The 21,679-nt window shown below is 41.6% G+C and overlaps 1 protein-coding gene and 1 non-coding gene across 2 annotated transcripts in view; both read right to left on the reverse strand.

The window, feature by feature from the left end:
- Positions 1 to 21,679, reverse strand: part of si:ch211-130h14.4 (uncharacterized) — a 181,094-nt gene that overhangs the window by 22,872 nt on the left and 136,543 nt on the right. The gene's annotated exons all lie outside the window — the stretch shown is intronic.
- On the reverse strand, positions 9,055 to 9,161 carry LOC132403346 (U6 spliceosomal RNA). The gene has a single exon (XR_009515252.1). It is a non-coding gene; the product is annotated as a U6 spliceosomal RNA (small nuclear RNA).

The raw sequence follows: 21,679 nt of genomic DNA on the forward strand, positions 1-21,679 counted from the left end.
GTCTGAGTGGCAATTCGGTTTGTTACAACTTGCCTACTGGAGCAGCAAGTGCACAGCAGATGCCATCTTATTGGCTCTTCACACAACCTTGGAGCATCTGGACAGCAAAGATGCATTTATCAGAATGCTCTTAACTGATTACAGTACAGCATTTAATACCATCATCCCCTCAGAACTAATCAGTAAACTCCAAGGTCTGGGCCTCAGTACCCCCTTGAGCAATTGGATCCTGTATTTCCTCACTTGCAGACCCCAGTCAGTACGGATTGGCAAAAACATCTCCTCCACAATCTCCATCAGCACAGGAGCACCACAAAGCTGTGTGCTTAGCCCCTTGCTCTACTTACTTTACACCTATAACCGTGTGGCTGAATACAGTTCCAACAACATATTCAAATTTGGGGACGACACCATGATTGTGGACTGTATCAAAGGTGGTGATGAACCAGCATATAGAAGGGAGAGTGAAAATTTGACTGAGTGGTGTAATAACAACAACCTCTCACTCAATGTCGGCAAGACCAAGGAACTGATCGTAGACTTCCGGAGGGGGAAACCAGAGGTCCATGAGCCAGTCCTCATCGGAAAATCAGGGGTGGAGAGGGTCAGCAACTTTAAATTCCTGGTATCACTATCTCAGAGGACCTCTCCTGGACCCATCACATAAATGTAATTGCAAACAAAGCATGACAGCACCTCGACTTCCTTAGGAGTCTGCAGAGATTTGGCATGACATCAAAATCCTTGACAAACTGTATGGTGGAAAGTATACTGTCTAGCTGCATCATGGCCTGCTATAGGAACACCAATGCCTTTGAATGGAAAATCTGACAAAAGGCAGTTCATTTTGGTGAAGCCTACCCAGCCATTGAGCACATGCACATGAAATGCTGTCATAGGAAAGCAACATCCATCATCAAAGATCCTCACCCTGAGGCCATGCTCTTTTCTTGCTGCTGCCATCAGGTAGAAAGTTTTTTTTGGATCAGGTCAAGAAGGGCAGCATGAGAGCTAAATTCTGAAGGAAGGCAGTTTAAAAAAAAATCTTCTTGGAGTACAAAAAGGGTGAGACTGCACAGGTGTGTGACGTAGACAGGACAGTGCGGAGAGTTTAAAAAGACCACCCTATACAGCGGGCAGCGGAGTGAGTGGCAGCAGAGTGTAGGGCTTTGACTCAACAGGCTTAGGCAGTAATGGGAAGAGGTGGGAGCGAGGCACCAACTCTATTTTACCCCTTGGTGAGTCGGCCCGGACAGATGGAGGAACAGCAGGACTCACACAGCTAACGGTATGAGCTAATGGTTTAAAAAGTTTGTGTGTTTGGTGAAGTAAGTGGGTGAGTGGACTTATTTTTCCTTGTTTCAGTCCTGTAGAATTAGGTAGCATGTCTGCAGGGTTAGTGCTTTGTTCCGGGTGTCAGATGTGGGAATCCTGGGAGACCTCCAGCCTCCCTGATGGCCACATCTGTGCCGGGTGCACCGAGATGCAGCTCCTCAGAGACCGTGTTAGGGATCTGGAGCTGCAGCTTGATGACCTACTGCTTATTAGGGTAAGAGAAGAGGTGATAGACAGGAGCTACAGGGAGGTAGTCATCCCTAGGCTACAGGGGTCAGAAAACTGGGTAACTGTCAGGAGAGGGAAGGGAAATGCCCAGATAGGTGGACAGCACCCCAGTGGCTGCCCCCCTCAGCCACAAGTATATCATTTTGGATACTGTTAAGGGGTTGACCTGACAGGGGATGGCTACGGTGACCGGGTCTCTGGCACTGAGCCTGGCAGTGTTGTGCAGGAGGGAAAGAGGGAGAAGAGGAATGCGGTAGTCATAGGGGATTCCATAGTCAGGGGAACAGACAGGAGAATCTGTGAGCCTGATAGAAATACCTCCATGGTGTGTTGCCTCCCAGGTGCCAGGGTACAGGATGTCTCGGATCGGGTCCAGAATATTCTGAAGGGAGAGGGTGAGCAGCCAGCTGTTTTGGTACATCTTGGTACCAATGATATAGATAGGAAAAGGGAGGAGGCCCTGAAGAGAGATTTCCAGGAGTTAGGAAGGAAGCTGAGAAGCAGGACCTCCAGGGCAGTAATCTCAGGATTGCTACCTGCGCCACATGCTAGCGAGGGCAAGAATAGAAGGATCAGGCAGATGAATGCGTAGCTGAGATACTGGTGCAGGGGGCAGGACATCAGATTCTTGGATCATTGGGATCTGTTCTGGGAGATGCAAGACCTGTTCAAAAAGGACGGGTTACACTTGAACCCGAAGGGGACCGATTTTCTGGTGGGAAGGGTTAATAGAGCTGTTAGGGAGGGTTTAAACTAATTTGGCAGGGGGATGGGAACCGGAATGATAGAGCGGAGGAGAGGTAAAATGGAAATAAATCTAAGATAGTGAGCAGTAAAGATGTCAGGAAGGACAGGCGGGTGATGGGGCAAATTTGCAGCTATTGGGATGAGTTGCAGTGCAATCAAAGCAAAAAGTACCAAATACCGGACTTAAGGTGTTATACTTAAATGCACGCAGCATAAGGAATAAGGTGGATGATCTTGTCGTACAGCTACAGATAGGCAGGTATGATAATGTGGCCATCACTGAGACGTGGCTAAAGGATGCATGTCTCTGGGAGCTGAATGTCCAAGGATACACGGTGTATCGGAAGGATGGGCAGGTAGGCGGAGGGGGTGGTGTGGCTTTATTGGTAAGAAATGATATTAAATCATTAGAAAGAGGTGACATAGGATCGGAAGGTGCAGAATCTTTATGGGTAGAGCTAAGAAATTGCAGGGGTAAAAGGACCCTGATGGCAGTTATATAGAGGCCTCCAAACAGCTGCAGTGATGTGGACTGCAAATTACAACAGGAAATAGAAAAGGCTTGCCGGAAGAGCAGAGTTATGATCATTGTGGGGGATTTTAACATGCGAGTGGATTGGTGAAATCAGGATGGCACTGGATCTCAGGAGAGAGAGAATTTGTAGAATGTCTACAAGATGGCTTTTTAGAACAGCTTGTTGTTGAGCCCACTAGGGGATCAGCTGTACTGGATTGGGTATTGTGTAATGAACCAGAGGTGATTAGAGAGATTGAGGTGAGGGAACCCTTAGGAGGCAGTGATCATAACATGATTCACTGTGAAATTTGAGAAAGAGAAGCCGAAATCCGATGTGTCGGTATTTCAGTGGAGTAAAGGAAATTACAGTGGCATGAGAGAGGAACTGGCCAAAGTTGACTGGAAAGGGTCACTACCAGGAAGGACGGCAGAGCAGCAGTGGCTGGAGTTTGTGCGAGAAGGTGCAAGACCGATATATTCCAAAAATGAAGAAATTTTCGAATGGAAAAAGGATGACAACAGAAGTCAAACCCAAAGTAAAAGCAAAAGAGAGGGCACACAAGAAAACAAAAATTAGTGGGAAGGCAGAGGAGTGGGAAGTTTTTAAAAGCTTACAAAAGGAAACTAAGAAGGTCATTAAGAGGGAAAAGATGAACTATGAAAGGAAGCTAGCAAATAATATCAAAGAGGATACTAAAAGCTTTTTCAAGTATATAAAGAGTAAAAGACCGGTGGGAGTAGATATAGGACTGATAGAAAATGATGCTGGAGAAATTGTAATGAGAAATAAGGAGATGGTGGAGGAACTGAACGAGTATTTTGCATCAGTCTTCACTGAGGAAGACATCAGCAGTATACCGGACACCCAAGGGTGTCAGGGAAGAGAAATGTGTACAGTCATAATTACGGCAGAGAAAGTACTCAGGAAGCTGAATAGTTTAAGGGTAGATAAATCTCCCGGACCAGATGGAATGCACCCTCGTGTTCTGAAGGAAGTAGCTGTGGAGATTGCGGAGGCATTAGCACAGATCGTCCAAAAGTCAATAAATTCTGGCATGGTTCAGGAGGACTGGAAGATTGAAAATGTCACTCTGCTATTTAAGAAGGGGGCAAGGAAGCAAAAAGGAGATTATAGACCTGTTAGCTTGACATCAGTGGTTGGGAAGTTGTTGGAGTCAATTGTCAAGGATGAGGTTACGGAGTACCTGGAGGCATATGACAAGATAGGCAGAACTCAGCATGGTTTCCTTAAAGGAAAATCCTGCCTGACAAACCTACTGCAATTTTTTTTTTGAGGGAATTACAAGTAGGCTAGACAAGGGAGATGCAGTGGATGTTGTGTATTTGGATTTTCAGAAGGCCTTTGACAAAGTGCCATACATGAGGCTGCTAAACAAGATAACAGCAAGATGGAATTATGGGCAAGTTACATACATGGATAGAGCGTTGGCTGATTGGCAGGAAACAGAGTGGGAATAAAGGGATCCCATTCTGGTTGGCTGCCGGTTACCAGTGGTGTTCCACAGGGGTTCATGTTGGGGCCACTTCTTTTTACATTGTATATCAACGATTTGGATTATGGAATAGATGGCTTTGTGGCTAAGTTTGCTGATGATACAAAGATAGGTGGAGAGGCTGGTAGTGCTGAGGGAACAGAGTCTGCAGAGAGACTTGGATAGATTGGGAGAATGGGCAAAGAAGTGGCAAATGAAGTACAATGTTGGAAAGTATATGGTCATGCATTTTGGTAGAAGAAATAAACAGGCAGACTATTATTTAAATGTGGAGAGAATTCAAAGTTCTGAGATGTAACGGGACTTGGGAGTCCTTTTGCAGGATACCCTTAAGGTTAACCTCCAGGTTGAGTCAGTGGTGAAGGTGGCAAATGCAATGTTGGCATTCATTTCTAGAGGAATAGAGTATAGGTGCAGAGATGTGATGTTGAGGCTCTATTAGGCACTGCTAAGACCTCACTTGGAATACTGTGTGCAGTTTTGGGCTCCTTATTTAAGAAAGGATGTGCTGACGTTGGAAAGGGTTCAGAGAAGATTCACTAGAATTATTCTGGGAATGAGAGGGTTAACATATGAGGAATGTTTGACCACTCTTGGACTGTATTCCTTGGAGCTTAGAAGAATGAGGGGGGACCTCATAGAAACATTTTGTATGTTGAAAGGCATGGACAGAGTGTGGCAAAGTTGTTTCCCATGGTGGGGGAGTCTAGTATGAGAGGGCATGACTTAAGGATTGCAGGGCGCCCATTCAGAACAGAGATGCAAAGAAATTTTTTAGCCAGAGGGTGGTGAATCTGTGGAATTTGTTGCCATGGGTGGCAGTGGAGGTCAAGTCATTGGGTGTTTTTAAAGGCAGAGATTGATAGGTATCTGAATAGCCAGGGCACCAAAGGTTATGGTGAGAAGGCTAGGGGGGTCGGACTAAATGGGAGAATGGATCAGCTCATGATAAAGTGGCGGAGCAGGCTCGATGGGCCGAATGGCTGACTTTTGCTCCTTTGTCTTACGTCTTATGGTCTTATCCGCAATAATGTGGTATGGGCACAAACAGGTTCAGATTCAGACCAGTGAGGATGATGGGCATAGATTTTGGAGGGAACAACATGCTCCAGTAAAGAATGTTGGAGATGTGCCGTAGTTTGGAAGGGGACTGTGAGGAAATCGATATTAAAAACTATTTTCAAAGAAGGGTAACATCCAAGAAGAGGGATCTGTTAATAATATCAGTTAATGTGGTATCCATCCGAGAAAAGAGAGATGTTGAAGAAGGGGAAGAATATGTGCTTCTTGCCTGATTCATTTGCTGTAGAGGGAAGAGTTTCCCTGTTCAATGCAAATGAGAAACTCTCTCAGGAGTGGCAGCAAGGGGGTCGAGGCAAGAACAGGTTTCAACTGGTTTAGACTGTTGTGGGTTGATAAACTCAGGAGCCAAACAAGAAACTGCAGATTGGTTTCTCATTCACATGTGAATGAATGGCTTGATTTTTTTCACAGCATAATTAAACAGTGAGAATTTGATTCCATGTTATACTCCCAAAGCCAGGCACATAGGGAACCACCGGAAAGGCTGGTCATCAATCAAAAATTACTGTACAACTTCCTACAAGTTATGATTTTAGCAGCTGGACTCCTAAATTTTAGCAATTTGGTGGTCAAGCTCATTTGAATAACCCAGATGATTGTAGAAATATTTTCAGATCACAGATTATGAATGTATTCATAGTTCTCTCACCCTCACTGCACTATAGGGCAAGATACATATCTTCTATCACATCTCGACCATCAGACTCACTGCCTACTTACTACCCTTTCCATACCTGATATGATTAATGAAACCAAAGGGCACATACACATATCCATGTAGTCTGATACAAGCTTTCAAGGTCTAATAGATGGCTGAGATCTTTGCAGATAGATACTGTTCAAACCAAATACATCACTTAAATCATACTTAATGCAATGACTAGTGGAACACTGGCCTCGTTTACACTCTCAGTAGTTGGGCCTCTCATCAAGTGTGATATCCGATGTTCATAAGTAACATTTGCCACTGCTACTGATGCAAAAGCAACAAACATCTTCCCATAGGACTGTAAAAAAAGAGAATTCCTGCTGGGGGCTGAAATAATGATCGAGGGTGTTTGAATTGATATGGGGCATGTCTGTAATGTTTGAACCTGGAAGGTCAATTCCCCTTGTAAATGAATATAAATTTTATAAGTGTTCTACTAACTGCCATGCATAAAAATATCAATGTGCACTTGTTTATTAGCAGACTCAACAACCCAATTACAATTCAAAGATATTATATAACAAAAACAAATCACATTAATTATATACAGTAATTTGAGTAGTCCTGTTCCTGGAGCACTGATATTTAAGGACACAGAAGACTGGGAGTTGTTGGTTGGAACCCACATAGCCATGTTGAGTATAAAATTCTGAATTAGTTAATAGGAACATGGCGGTTGAGAGTCAGAGTTATACAATTGTACAGCACAGAAACATGCCCTTCAGCCCAACTTGTCCATGCTAACTGAGATGTCCACCAGAGCTAACCCAATTTGCCTGTGTTTGCCCCTTATCCATCTAAACCTTTTTTAAATCACTGTATTAGACTAGGTGTCTTCTAAACATAGTATTTGTACCTACCTCGACAGCTTCAGCTGGCAGCTCATCCCATATACTCATCATCCTTGTGTGAAAAAGTTGTCCCTCAGGACCCTTTTAAATCCCCTCAGATTAAATCTATGTCTTACAGTTTTAGACTCTCCTAATTTGGGAGAAAGACTCTGACCATCCAGCTTATCTACAGTACTCAATTTTATACTCTATTATTTTCATACACCTTGACTGATCACCTCTCAGCCTCTATGCTCCAGGGAAAAAATTCAGCCTATTTACCTTCTCCTTATAACTTAAGCCTTTCAGTCCTGGTAACATCTTTGTGATTTTTTTCTGCATCCTTTCCAGCTTAATGACATCTTTCCTGTAACTGGGAGACCAGAACTGTGCAGAATACTCCAAGTGTGTTCTCACCAACATCTTGTACAAATGCAACATGACATCCCCACTCTTGTACTCAGTGCCCTGACAGATGAAGGTAAGTATGCCAAATGCCTCCTTCATCTCTCAGTTTGCCTGTGTTGCCACTTTCAGGAAACTATGTACTTCTACCCTTGGACCTCCCTGTCCTACAAACAACATTCCCTCTAATTTATTAATTTATTTTTACAGCTGCAGGGACCAATCATTGCTCTGAGTAGGAAATGCTTACACAGCCTGCAAACTGTGCAACACTTTAAATGTTTCTAATATGATATGCAGATTATGAATATTTGGATTGAAAATTGAAAAACCACATACTTCTGATTTTATTTATTAATTGAAGGGTATAAAGAAATACAGTACAAGAAAATCTTTCACGTTTTGTAAACTTTTTCTTGTCTGTCTTTATTACAAATCCATTGTCTATAAACATTGTCCAGATTCATTTCAATTCGACTAGCTCACCCCAAATTCCAGGTGAACTAATCTTCATACAAGACTTAATCAAAGGCCTTGTTAAAGCTTGTGTAGAGAATATAGAGTCATAGAACACTACAGCACAGAAACAGGCCCTTGGGTCCATGCTGAACCATTAATCTGCCAAGACCCATTAACTTGCACCTGGATCATAGCCCCCTATAACCCTCCCATCCATGTACCTATCCAAATTTCTCTTACCAGTAAATATTGAAATTGAACCCACATCCATCATTTCTTCTGGCAGGGAATTCCACACTTCACCACCCTCAGAGTGAAGTTGTTCCACTTTATGTTCCCCTGAAACATTCCACTTTTCACCCTTACCCATGACCTCTAGTTGTATGTAGTTTTACCCAACTTCAGTGGAAAAAGCCTGCTTACATTTACTCTATCTGTACTCCACATAATTTTTTATACATCTATCAAATCTCCCTACAATCTTCTATGCTCCAGGGAATAAAGTCCTAACCTATTCAACCTTTTCCTATAATTCAGGTCCTCAAGTCCCAGCAAAATCCTTGTAAAATTTCTCTGTGCGCTTTCAATCTTATTGACATCTTTCCTGTAGGTAGGTGACCAAAACTGGACACGATACTCCAAACAGGCCTCACCAACATCTTATACAATTCAACATAGCATCCCAACTCCTGTATTCAATACATTCATTTAGGAAGGTCATTGTGCCATAAACTTCCTTTATGAACCTATCTAACTGTAATATCACTTTCAATGAATGATGAATGTGTTTTCCCGGATTCCTCTGTTCTACCATACTCCTCAGTGCCCTACTACTCACTGTGTAGGACCTGCCCTGATTGGTCCTCTCAAAATGCAACACTTCACACTTTTGTCTGCATTAAATTACATCTGCTATTTTTCAGCCCATTTTTCTCACAGGTCCAGATCCTGCTGAAAGCTTTGTTAGTCTTCCTCACCATCTATTACACCCCCCGTCTTGATGTCATCCAGAAATCTGCTGACCCAGTTAACTACATTATCAACCAGATAGTTGATGTAAATATAAACAACAATGGATCCAGCACCAATCCCTGCGGAACACACTAGTCACAGGCCTCTAGACAGAGGGGCAGCCATTTGCTACCACTCTCTGGCTTCACAGGCGGTCAATGTCTAATACAATTTACTATCTCGTCTTGAGTGCCAAGTGACTGAACCTTTTTTTCTTTTAAATAAAATTGCTTCACGAATTTGCGTGACATCCTTGCGCAGGGGCCATGCTAATCTTCTCTGTATCGTTCCAATTTTAGTATATGTGCTGCCGAAGCGAGCACGTGACTGAACCTTCTTGACCAACCTCCAATGTGGGGCCTTGTCAAAAGCATTGCTAAAGTCCATATAGACAACATCCACTGTCATGCTTCATTAACTTCCCTGGTAATTTCCTTGAAATTCTAAGATAGATTAGACATGGCCTATCACACAAAGCCAAGTTAACTATCCCTAATCAGTCCCTGTCTATTCAAGTACTTCTACATCCAGTCTCTTAGAATACTTTCCAATAACTTTCCCACTACTGATGTCAGGCTCACTGGCGCATAAATTCCTGGCTTATTCTTAGAGCCTTTTTAAACAAAGGAACAATATTAGCTATTCTCTATTCCTCTAGCACGTCACCCGTGGCTAAGAATGTTTTAAATCTATCAGCTAGGGCCTCTTTGTACTAACCTCCTTCCTATAGGGTCTGAGGGAACACTTGTCTGGCCCTGGGGATTTATCCATCCTAATTTGCCTCCAAGACAGCAAACACCTCCTTCTCTGTAATCTGTACAGGGTCACTGCTGCTTTGCCTCACTCTATCAAATCTATGTCCATCTTCTATGTATGAACAGATGCAAAAGGTTCATTTAAGATTTCCTCCATCTCAATTATTACACTCTGTTCTTCAAGAGGACCAGCTGTGGGTGGCATGGTAGCATAGTGGTTAGCCCCAGTGGCCAGAGATATTTTCTATCACTGCCTGTAAGGAGTCTCTGTGACTGCATGCTTTTTGTTTGGGTTTTCAAGTTTCCTCCCACAGTCCAAAGAAGCACGGGTTGATGGAATCCCTTGGGAATTTCCTTCATCTTGTCTGCTAATGCAACCTAATGTTTTCTTTTAACCCTCCCAACTTCCTTTTTGTGTTCTCTACCTATACTCCACAAGTACCTCATTTCTTCCTACCTGCCTTGCATCTCCTTTTTTATAATCAGAGCCTCAATCTCTCTCCAAAACCAAGGTTCTCTAACACTGTTACCCTTGCCTTTTTTCCCCCGATAGGAACATACAAACTGTACTTTCAAAATTTCACTTTTGAAGGCCTCCCACTTAACAAGTACACTTTTGCCAGAAAACAACCTGGCCAAATTCACACTTGCTAGATCTTTTCTGATACCATCAAAATTGGCATTTCTCCTACTGAGAGTATCAACCCAAGGACAAGACCTATTCTTTTCCATAATTACCTTGAAACTAATGGCATTATGATCACAAGATGCGAAGTGTTCACCTACAGAAGCCTCTGTCACCTGCCTTGACTCATGTACTGCCTTTCCCTTGTCAATCTTCTTTATTACTATTTCAAAAAATTTCATCAAATTTATGGGACAAGTTATTGAAAGGTACTCTAAGGGACTGGGTGTACAAGTACTTAGATAGATAGAGACAAGTATAGAGACATGCTAGCTATCAACTATCAGTCCTTATGCTGGTGGATCCTGTTCCTCCAGTAACTTGCCCCACCACAGATGTTACCTATAGTTCTCTGGCTTGTCTTTGTAGCCCTTCATAACAATGCACAATGTTAGCCATCTCCCAATACCTCTGCCAGGGCGCTGCGATGTTTTCCCTAACTTCAGACAATTTCTAGTCAGCTCCAACCTTTAGTCAGTAAAAAAAACAAAAACATATGTCAAAATACCTATAAAAGCTGGATCCTCCATCTTATTTATAGATAGTGACACCACTAAGTATGGTTTCACAACCTCCACAACCTGCCTTTCCAGTTTATGAGTGGTGGATGGTTTCTGAATTATGGAGGCTACAGTTCAGCAAGATATTGTCCACTGCTGAAAATGAAAAAGTCATTTTCCACCAAGTTGCACTGGAAGTCAAATCACAAATGCCTACATCAGGTGAAACATCACCTGAAGGTCAGGTGTAGTATCCCAGCTGCAGTCCTGGCTCAGATCAGCCAGCTCAGGGATCAGGTTTGAAATCTTGCTAGTCAGTAAGATTTGTTATGAAGGCTATTTACATGTTATGGCACCTAAAGAGAGAAATATGTAGTGATTCAATGTTGGGTTTATTGCAATATGCACAGGTGCAATGAAAATTTTACCTGCAGCAGCATCACAAGCACATAGCATCATATATGCTGCAACCACAAGAAAAACAAACTAACTTAGACACGTTTTACAAGAGAGTACAATTAGAGCAATAAAAAAGTCAATTTTAGTGGTAAGGTGATTAAAGAAGTCATAATGCTGCTTAACAGTGGTGATTATGGTTTTGCTGGTTGGTTCAAGGAACTGATTGGTTGAAGGGACATAGCTGCTCTTGAAACTGGTGGTGTGGGTTTTCAGGATTCTGTACATCCTGCCCGATGGTAGCTGCACCATGGTCTGGATGGTGGGATCTTTGATGATAGATATTGCCTTCTTGATACAGCAGCTCCTGTAGGTACTACCAATGTACGTACCTGAGATGTTTTGGGCTGAGCCTACTATTCTCTGCAGCTTTTTATGTTCCGATTCATTCCTACTCAAGATGTAAGTAGCTGGGATATTTTCAACAGTACCTTTGTAAAAATTTGTTAGAGCGTTCGATGACAAGTTAAACCTTCTTAACCTTTGAAGTAAAGAAAAGATGTTGGTGTGTTCCCTTATGTTCTGGGCCCAGGAAACATCATCTGATATGTTAACACCCAGGAATTTAAAGCTGTTAACTTTCTCCCCTGTCAATCCTCCAATGTGGACTGCCACATGTTCATCCCCCTTCCCCTTCTTGAAGTCCACAAACAGCTCTTTAGTTTTGCTGACATTGAGCAAGAGGTTGTTGTTGCAGCACCACTCAACCAGCTGTCCTATCTCACTCTGGTAAGTTGACTCACTGCCACCTGCAATTGGCAGCTTTGAAAATGACATTGCACCTGTGTCTAGAGCAGAGGGACAAGCATGCACCCCCAGGTGCATCTACGCTGATGATCAACAAGGAGGGGATGTTACCAGCTCACTGACTGAGATCTGCCATTGAGGAGTTCACGTATCCAGTTGCAAAGGGAGGTACAGAGGCCCACGTCTTGGTGATGAGCTTGGATGTGATGGTTATGTTGAACGTTGAGCTGCAGTAATTCTCAAAATAATTCTGGTGTCTATCAACTGTAAATGTAATTATCTAATCTCATCAGCCTTTTATGGCAAGAATTCTTTGTCCTACAATTCACTTAACTTCCCACTTTTGTGGGGCAAAAGGTTTACATCGTACAAGTGGTGGAATAAGTAGTGACCCTTGACAGACATCTCTCTGACAGATGTGCTTTAATAATCTGAAAATATCCCAAATTCAGTAGTTTTTTTTGCCACTGCAGTGTTGCTTTATGATCTCATCGAAATGCAGCAACTTAACCGTCAAGTAAATAACACTGTGTTGACCCAAATAACACAGGAGTTGACCCAAATCAGGATGATCAGAGATACTGGTGGACAGTGTTCAGTTTGCATTACAAGTGAAAACCAAAGAATGGTCATTTTAAGGTACAATAGGCAGGATCATTATTCTCTGACAAGATGGGAAAAAAACACCTGCCAACTCATGAATCTTGGGCTCAGCTGTCTTGACTTAATACATAAGCGGTTCTGATCTTCACTTAGCAGACCCAGTAATTTATGTACACTGTGGAGGAGGGTGAAAGCAAATGGGGGGTGGAAATATTGGAGCAGCCTCTTTGGCTGATTACCATAATTTGAATCTACCTGGAGGTGTCAACCTAGAAACATCTACAGTGCCTATAAATAGTATTCACTCCTCTTGTGAATTTTCATGTTTTGTTTTACAACATTGAATCACAGTGGATTTAACTTTTCTTTGACACTGATCAACAGAAAAAAGACTCTTTTGTGTCAAAGTGATAACAGACCTCCACATAGTGATCTAAATTCATTAGAAATATAAAACACAAAATAATTGATTTTGTAAGTATTTTCCCCCTTCAAGTCAGTACTTAGTAGAAGTATCTTTGGCAGCAATTACAGCTTTGAGTCTGTGTGGATAGGTCTCTATCAGCTTTGCACATCTGGACACTGCAATTTTTCCCCCATTCTTTTCTACAAAACTGCTCAAGCTTTGTCAGATTGCATGGATAGATCGTGAGTGAACAGCACTTTTCAAGCTCAGCTATAAATTCTCAGTTGGATTCTGACTTGGCCATTCCAGGACATTAGCTTTATTGTTTTAAGCCATTCCTGTGTAGCTTTGGCTTTATGCTTGGGGTCATTGTCTTGCTGAAAAACAAATCTACTCCCAAGTCGCAGTTCTCTTGCAGACTGCATCAGGTTTTCCTCCTGGACTTCCTTCTATTTAGCTGCATTCATTTTACCCTTCACCTTCACAAGCATTCCAGGGAGTGAAGCATCTCCACAGCATGATGCAACCACCACCAGGCTTCACGGTAGGAATGATATGTTTTTGATGTTGTGCTGTGTTTGGCTCTTGCCAAACATAGCGTTAAGTCTGATGCCCAAAAAGCTCAATTTTGATGTCACCAGTCTATAGAACCAACTTCAGAGTCTCCCACATGCCTTCTGGCAAAGTCTAACCCAGATTTCATGTCAGTTTGTTTTTTCAACAGTGGCCTTCTCTTTGCCATTCTCATATAAAGCTGCCACTGGTGAAGCTCCCAAGCAACAGTTGTTGTATGTGCAGTCTCTCTCATCTCAGCCACTAAAGCTTGTGACTCCTCCAGAGCAGTCATAGGTCCCCTTCTTGCACGGTCACTCAGTTTTTGAGGACGGCCTGCTCTAGGCAGATTTACGGCTATGCTGTATTCGTTTCATTTCTTGATGATTGAGTTAACTGTACACCAAGGGCTATTCAGTGTCTTGGAAACTTTCTTGTATCCATCTCCTGACTGGCTTTTTAATAACCTTTTCACTGAGTTGCTTGGAGTGTTCTTTTGTCTTCATGGTGTAGTTTTTGTCAGAATACTGACTCGCCAGCAGTTGGACGTTCTAGATACAGGTGTATTTTTTTTTACTACAATCAATTGAAACACCTTGACCGCACACAGTGATCTCCATTTAACTATGTCACTTCTAAAACCAATTGGCTGCACAGTAATGAATTGGTGTGTCATATTAAAGGGAGTGTATACTTATGCAATTAATTATTTTGTGTTTTATATTTGTAATTAATTTAGATCATTTTGTAGAGATCTGTTTTCCCTTTAACACAAGAGTTTTTTTCTGTTGTCAGTGTCAAAAAAGCCAAATTCAATCCACTGTGATTCAATGTTGTAAAATAATAAAACATGGGAACTTCTCGGGGAGGGTTAATACTTTTATAGGTATTGTAAGTTCAAAACTCAATCTCAGATCACATGAAATTTTCATGCAGTTAGACCATAAGACAGAGGAGCAGAATTAGGCTTCCTGACCTATCGAGTCTGCTCTGCCATTCCAGCATGGATATTTATTGTCCCTTCAACCCCATTCTCCTGCTTTCTCCCCGTAACCTTTGATATCCTGACTAACCAAGAACCTATCAGTCTCGGCTTCAAATATACTCAATGACTTGGCCTCTAAAGCCATGCGTGGCAATGAATTCCACTGATTCAACAGGCTCTGGCTAAAGAAGTTCCTCACATCTGAGTCTAAATGGACATCCCTCTATTCTGAGGTTGTGCCCTCTGGTGCTAGACTTTCTCAGCATGGGAAACATCCTCTACACATCCACTCTACCTTGAGCTTTTAATATTCAAAGGGTTTTAATGTGATCCCCCTCCCTCATCTTCTAAACTCCAAAGAGTTAAAGCCCAGAGCCATCAGATGCTTCTTATACATTAACCTTTTCATTCCCAGAATCATTCTCATGAACCTCCTTTGGATCTTCTCCCATGCTAGTACAGTATATCATTTCCTAGATAAGGAGTCCAAAACTGTTCACAAAGCTCCAAGTACACTCTGACCGATGTATTATAAAACCTTAGCATTACATTCTCGCTCTTCTATCAGAGTCCTTTTGAAACTATTGCTAACATTGCAGTTACCTTCCTTATCACCAACTTAACCGGCAGGTTAACCTTTACGGAATCCTGCATGCAGACTTCCAAGGTTCCCTGCACTGAATTTTGAATTTTCTCCGCAAGCAGAAAACAGTCTATACCTTTATTCCTTCTACCAAAGTTCATGACCATACACTTCCCTACACTATATTCCATCTGCACTTCTTTGCCCATTCTTCCAATCTATCCTAGTCCTTCTGTAGGCTCTAAGCTTCCTCAACACTACCTGCCCCTCCATCTATCATTGTATTGTCTGCAAACTTGCCCACAAATCCATCAATCGTGTCATCCAAATCAGTGGCATATAACGTGAAAAGAACTGGTCCTAATATTGACCCCTGTGGAACACCAGTAGAAACCGGCAGCCAACCAGAATACACCCCCTTTATTCCCACTCTTTGCTTCCATTCAACCTTATATCCAAGCTATTATCTTTCCTGTAATACCATGGGCTCTTATCTTCTTAAGCAGTCTTATGTGCGTAACCTTGTCAAAGGCCTGCTGAAAATCCAAGTAAACAACATCCACTGCCTCTCCTTTGTCTATCCTGCATGTTATTCTCACAAAGAATTCCCCTTATGGAAACCATGCTGATTTTGTCCTAATTTATTGTACTTCTCCAAGTACCCTGAAACCTCATCTTTAATAATGGTCTCCAACATCTTCCCAGGCTAATGGGCCTGAAATTTGCTTTCTTCTGCCTCCTTCCCTTCTTAAAAAGTGTGGAGACCTTTGAAAATTTCCAGTCCTCCACGATCTAGTGATCCTTGACAGATCATTACTAATGCCTCCACAATCTCTTCAGCTACTGCACCACCTTCAGAACCCTGCGGTGTAGGTCATCTGGTCTAATGACTTATACCTTTCAGTTTCCTAAGCACCTTCGCTTAGTAATAGCAACTACAATCACTTCTGCCCTCTGATACTCTTGAATTTCTTCCATAAACTGTTGTCTTCCAGAGTGAAGACTGAAGCAAAATACTTTAGTTTGTCCGCCATTTCTTTGTCCCCCCCATTACTCCCTCTCCAGCATCATTTTTCAGTGATACAATATCCATTCTCACAGAGCCACCCCACCCCCTCTGCCTACCTGCCTGTCCTATCAATACAAGGTGAATCCGTGGATGTTAAATTCCCAACTATGATCTTCTTTCAGCCTTGTCTCAGTGATGCTCACACGTCATACCTGCCAATCTCTAACTGCGCTACAAGATCATCTACCTTATTCCACATACTGCGTGCATTCAAATATACCACCTTCAGTCCTAGTTACTTGAAGGCTCGTCAGACCCACTTTAGTGCTCTGGCTGACTAAATGGTAGGTCCTTTTCGATAACAGTATAACTCCTGGTGGCGATGGCCCAGAGGAAGTGAGATTTCCTACTTCCACTTTCGTCGTTCCCTGCCTCTTGTGCCTTAGCTTACATCACTCTGTTTTGCTCATGTCTTTCTTCAGTTGTTTGCCACAAATAAAAGCTCCCCCTTCCATTAACTACCAAGATGCTCACTCCTTTTCTTCTGACAACACTTTTAAAGTGTTATTAGAAAAAAAAACTTATTTTACTGTATATAGTGGCATTCATTACCTCAAAATATACCAAATCCAGTAAGTACTTTTTGCCAATACAATCTTGCTTTATGGTCTCATCCAAAAGCAGGCAACCCAACGGATTCCCACGCACATCACACTGGGTTCAAGCCTCTGAAAGAGAATCTACAATTTTGACTCAGAGGCAAGTGTTACCACAGTCGGCATAAAATGAAATAACATAGCACCTACTCATATTGGGTGCTCCATGAACGTGGAAAAAAATGTTGTTAGAGCGCTGGTAAGTTCTTGATAAATTGCCCCCGGAACCTGGCAGGTTTTTTCCTATGTTTCCAAGGTTGTCTTCACAGCTCCAGCGATAACTGAACATGATAATACCTTTTAAGAAATCAACAGCAATAGTCTTTCCTGATTACAAACAGTTACTTTTATTTTGGTGTTACAAGTTGGATGTCAAACAGCCTCTTTAGGGAGAATTAGCTGCACTTTAAATGCCAATTGGCTCCTTCATGAGCTTCCTAGGTAGGTGTTCCTAACAGGAGCTTCAATTCCTTTAGCAAGATGGCATTTTAAGCTAAAAGTGCCTAAAATAACTTAAGATCTTATTATTGCCAACATAGATGATAGTTAGCACCTTAATGTTGTGTTAGTGTGGTTCAATTAACAGCCAGCCTAAATTCTAGGATCAAAACCCTCCAACAACTCCCACACCACAAACGTTCTTCCCTCTTCCCTGCCAATTCAACTCAATCTGTCACATGCTCAGTATTTGGATTTGGCTCCGCTAGGGAGGGATCTCTTTCATTCAGCTCTTCTATGTATCTTTCAGAGAGGGCTAATGTTGTGTCCCCAGGGGAATAGTACAGATTATCTGATGGCTGTCTCCAAGTAAGTGCCAGACCTAAGAATGGAATTTGCAAGTGCAGGTGACCTAAGTGGGATCCCTAATGTTAATGAAGTTTGCATACAATTGACACTAAGGTGTCTTGGATACTCTTAAGATGAAGAGATGTCCTGGTTCTCAGATCTTGAGACTAGCTTCATAAAATTATCTCCATCCACTGTTATCTCCATTAAAAAAATAACAGCTGTGTTCCCACAAAAGTATCGGCTGCCCTTGTGAATCTGCAGTTCTTTGACTTCTCTTGAGGCAGCTGTAGTGTTAAGCTCTGTTTAACTGTCAGCTTTAACCTTTCTGGCCTTCACTGCTTTAACATCATAATTTTTCAGGAATAAGCTTTTCATCTGTGCTGTGCAGATGAAATTGTCTAAATGACTCAGTCACTGCATGAACTAAGAATTCAGAGCAGACTTGAGGCACAGCCTCAAATATTAAGAAATGTTGTATGGGTTTCCAGCTGAGTCAGGACAATTGGCATGTGGTAGTGGATATCAAAGGTTAATCATTTTAGCTCTTGGACATCCCTATGGATGACCCCTAGGCTCAACCATCTTCAGTTGCTTTATCAATGACCTCCATTATGTTGTAAGGTCAAAAGTGTGCTGATATCTGCAGTGTTCAGTTCTATTTACAACTGCTCAAGAAAAGCAGCAGCCCATGCCTATATTCAGCAAAACCTGCAGAGCTTTCAGACATGCAGCAAGCCGTGACAAGTATTTGCACAACAAAGAACTGCAGGAGTCTAAATCTCCCCTTGATATTTAATGACTGCACCACCACTGGGTCACCCTTCATCATCTTCTTGGGAATCATCCTGGACCGGAAACTCAACTGGACCAGCCGCATAAATACTCCGGCTAACAGTGCAGATCAGAGGCTGGGAATCTAGTGGTGGATCACTCACCAACACACTTCAAACCTTTCCATTGTGGATAAGTCATAAGTTAGGAGCATTGTGGAATCTTCTCCACTTGCTTAGATAAGCACCACTGTTTCTCAAAAAGCTCAACACCATCAAGGACAAACCACGATTGGCATCACACCAATCATCTCAAATATTCATTCCCTCCACCAGTAGCATGCATGTGACATGGGCAAAGTATACCACAGTTACTCACCTGGCTATTTTGACAGCACTTCTCAATTTGTGACCTCTTCCACCAGGAAGGCCAGGACAGGGGTACATGAAAACAGCAAGCATCAAAGCTAGTGGCTATAAATGTTAAATTAATTACCTAGCCAGGTTCTTATAGAACATGGAATGGTACAGCACAGGAAAAGGCCCTTCAGCCCAAAATGTTGTGCTGAACCAGCTAAAAAACAAACCAAAAACACTCAAACACTAATCCCTCCTACCTGCATGACGTCCATATCCCTCCATTTCCCTCACATCCACGTGCCTATCTAAATGTCGCTTAAAAGCCTCCAATTTATTTGCCTCTACCACCATACCTATCTGAAAAGAGAAGGACATGTGTGGTGCTGATGGGTGAGGGCTATGAAGTAGAGTGTAGTAGGTATAAGATAGGACATGTGTTGAGATATGTCCAAACACTGGTGGTGCATTTGGAGGGATGTAACATTCACTGATGACCACTTCTGTGACATCATCAAACGTTGTTTGGCATTGAATTCAGTTCTTTGAGGCTTGATTCCTGGCTTTATATCAATCCATTGCTTTTCTTTCTGCAAGATGCTCTCCAGGAGGGCTTTACTCTTGGGGCCTTCAGCTATTATCTTTGGATTTCAATTACCATATAGCTAGTTGTTAGGAGAAAAGCTAAGCTAAGCCTTACCCAGAAGCTTTCTTCAAAAACAGGATCTTTGATTTCCAGTTACCTACAACACTTAAGCTGTTCAGAAACACAGAAATGGAACTACCTTTCTCTCAAATTTCCAATGCAGACTTTAAAATATCACAAATCCTAAAGGCTCCAGATTACTTCTAGGGGATTTAATTTGAACATCCTCAATATAATAATTTCTCTGTTGGTCAGCTTGCTCCTTGCATTATAAATAAAGCAAAATGAAAAAATGTTAAATATTAGATTCTATTATCTTTTAAAAATCTGTTTCACACATTTTTACAGGTATAGTATAGGTTCAAATTTGTCAACCTCTATTGTCTTGCATGGTTGAAATTATCCCCAAGCACCCCACATTTTAGCAGTGTTAATAAATAGCATGTTACTTTTCTTTTTTTTGGATTTTGATTTTACATTATTGGTTTAGGGTCAAGTTGATTAATGTAATATTTGCCATGCTCATATTTATGCCTTCATAGACAATTTACTTGCCCTCTGATAAAGTACTGACCAAACTTTACCAAGTAATTTTTGGTTGTCCTGATCAGATGTTACTGTTCATTTTTTTCTGCTTTGTTCTGCTATGTCAACAAATTGCAAGCGATGTCTGAAATATCTGTGACAAGGCCAAACTTTACCTTGCATTAATGAATCCAGCACAAAGTCTGTGCACTGAGTTTAGTTAATGAAGGATTACAACTTCAGTGCAAATCATATTAAGTAGTTTCATTTATCAGTATGCCCATTGTGACAAAAAGATTTTTGTCCAAAGCTAAATGTCAAATTATAAATTCATGATCTTTGTTATCTTATAAAAGTAGAATACCTGTTTTTAAAATATAATTTCAAGTAAAATTTGCTGCTTTTGAATACCCACCTGTAAAATACACTGTATGGAACTGGATTAAAAAGGTGCTAAAAATTAATGTTTGAAACCTCCTTCTATTCTTTTACACTTAAGTGCCAGGAATAAACTGACCAATATAGAAACTATTTCCTCGTTGGTGTTTTGTCTTAAAAATAATACCCTGTGAATTAATCTGGAGCATTAAGGATTTACAGTATCTCAAAGTATGCTTAGAAAAGTGCTTCACAGAGCAAAAGGAGGTGTAGGTCTTTGATGCTGTGAGAACAGTTGCTGAGCTTTGTAATTCCCAGCTCTGTGTATGTGTTACCTCAGTAAAAGTGCATAGTGACTCCTTGGAGCAGGAAGCAGTTTATACTGTAGTGGTCAGTGTAACTCAGTCTATTGTCTAGACCCTTTCTTCACAACATACTAATTACTATTACCATGATAAAGAGGAGTATTCGTCTGCCTTTCATTTCTTTTTCTGGCTGCTTGCTACAAGCTTGGGAGTCTGCTTGTTAAAGTCCCATCTTGTCCTTGACCAGATGGATTCCTGAAAGAAACACCAATGAGCATCACGAGGCAAAATTAAAAACCTCCTCTAGGCTTTCCTGACTCAAGTTTGGAATTTACACTATTTGGGTGGTGCTTTGCTTGGTTGGTAATAATGCAAAGACAGAGAATTGAGGAAAGCCAGCCTAGGCTGAAGAGGTGTAAAGGTGTAAACTAATATAAATAAATAAAAATATCCTACTTAATAGCGCGAATAGTGCTACATAATATTACAAGGAGAAACTGTGATAATAGTCTGTTTTAAACACAAAGGATTCTTCATATGCTGAAATTCCAGAGCAACACACACAAAATGCTGTGGGAACTCAGTAAGTCAGGTAGCATCTATCAAAATGAGTTGATGTTTCAGGTTGAGACCCTTCATCAATCTTCTGTATTAGACAGCTTAACAGGAAGGCACTAGGCAAATCCGATTATGGCAAAATGATCACCAACCTTTTCAAATTGTTCACCAGAGCTGGTAACTTAGTGTACAGCAGATGTAAAAACAGTCAGAGAATACTAAGCCTGCTGTGCAACTGAATTATCCAGTGAAAACCTTTAGAGACCATCCTGTGCAGCTACAGTACACAAAGACTCACTAAGTTCATGCCTCTCCTGAGACCTGCCTAGCATTGCATCATCTGAACCAAGACAAACATCATCTATGAAGAAGCTTTCAGACTTTAAGAGGCTTCAAAGTTGTTAGATAAGCAGTTACAAACAATCTCCAAGACAACATGTAAAAACTATTACCCTGATCACATATTTATCATTAATATTTTCACTGCACTGTGCATTTCCTTGCCCGAGATCCCCCATAGTGCCAGGAAATATTCTGAAATGCTTGGCAACTTTGACCGAGGAAAGTTGGGAGCAT

This window comes from Hypanus sabinus, chromosome 12 (genome assembly GCF_030144855.1).
Source record: "Hypanus sabinus isolate sHypSab1 chromosome 12, sHypSab1.hap1, whole genome shotgun sequence".
NCBI lineage: Eukaryota > Metazoa > Chordata > Chondrichthyes > Myliobatiformes > Dasyatidae > Hypanus > Hypanus sabinus.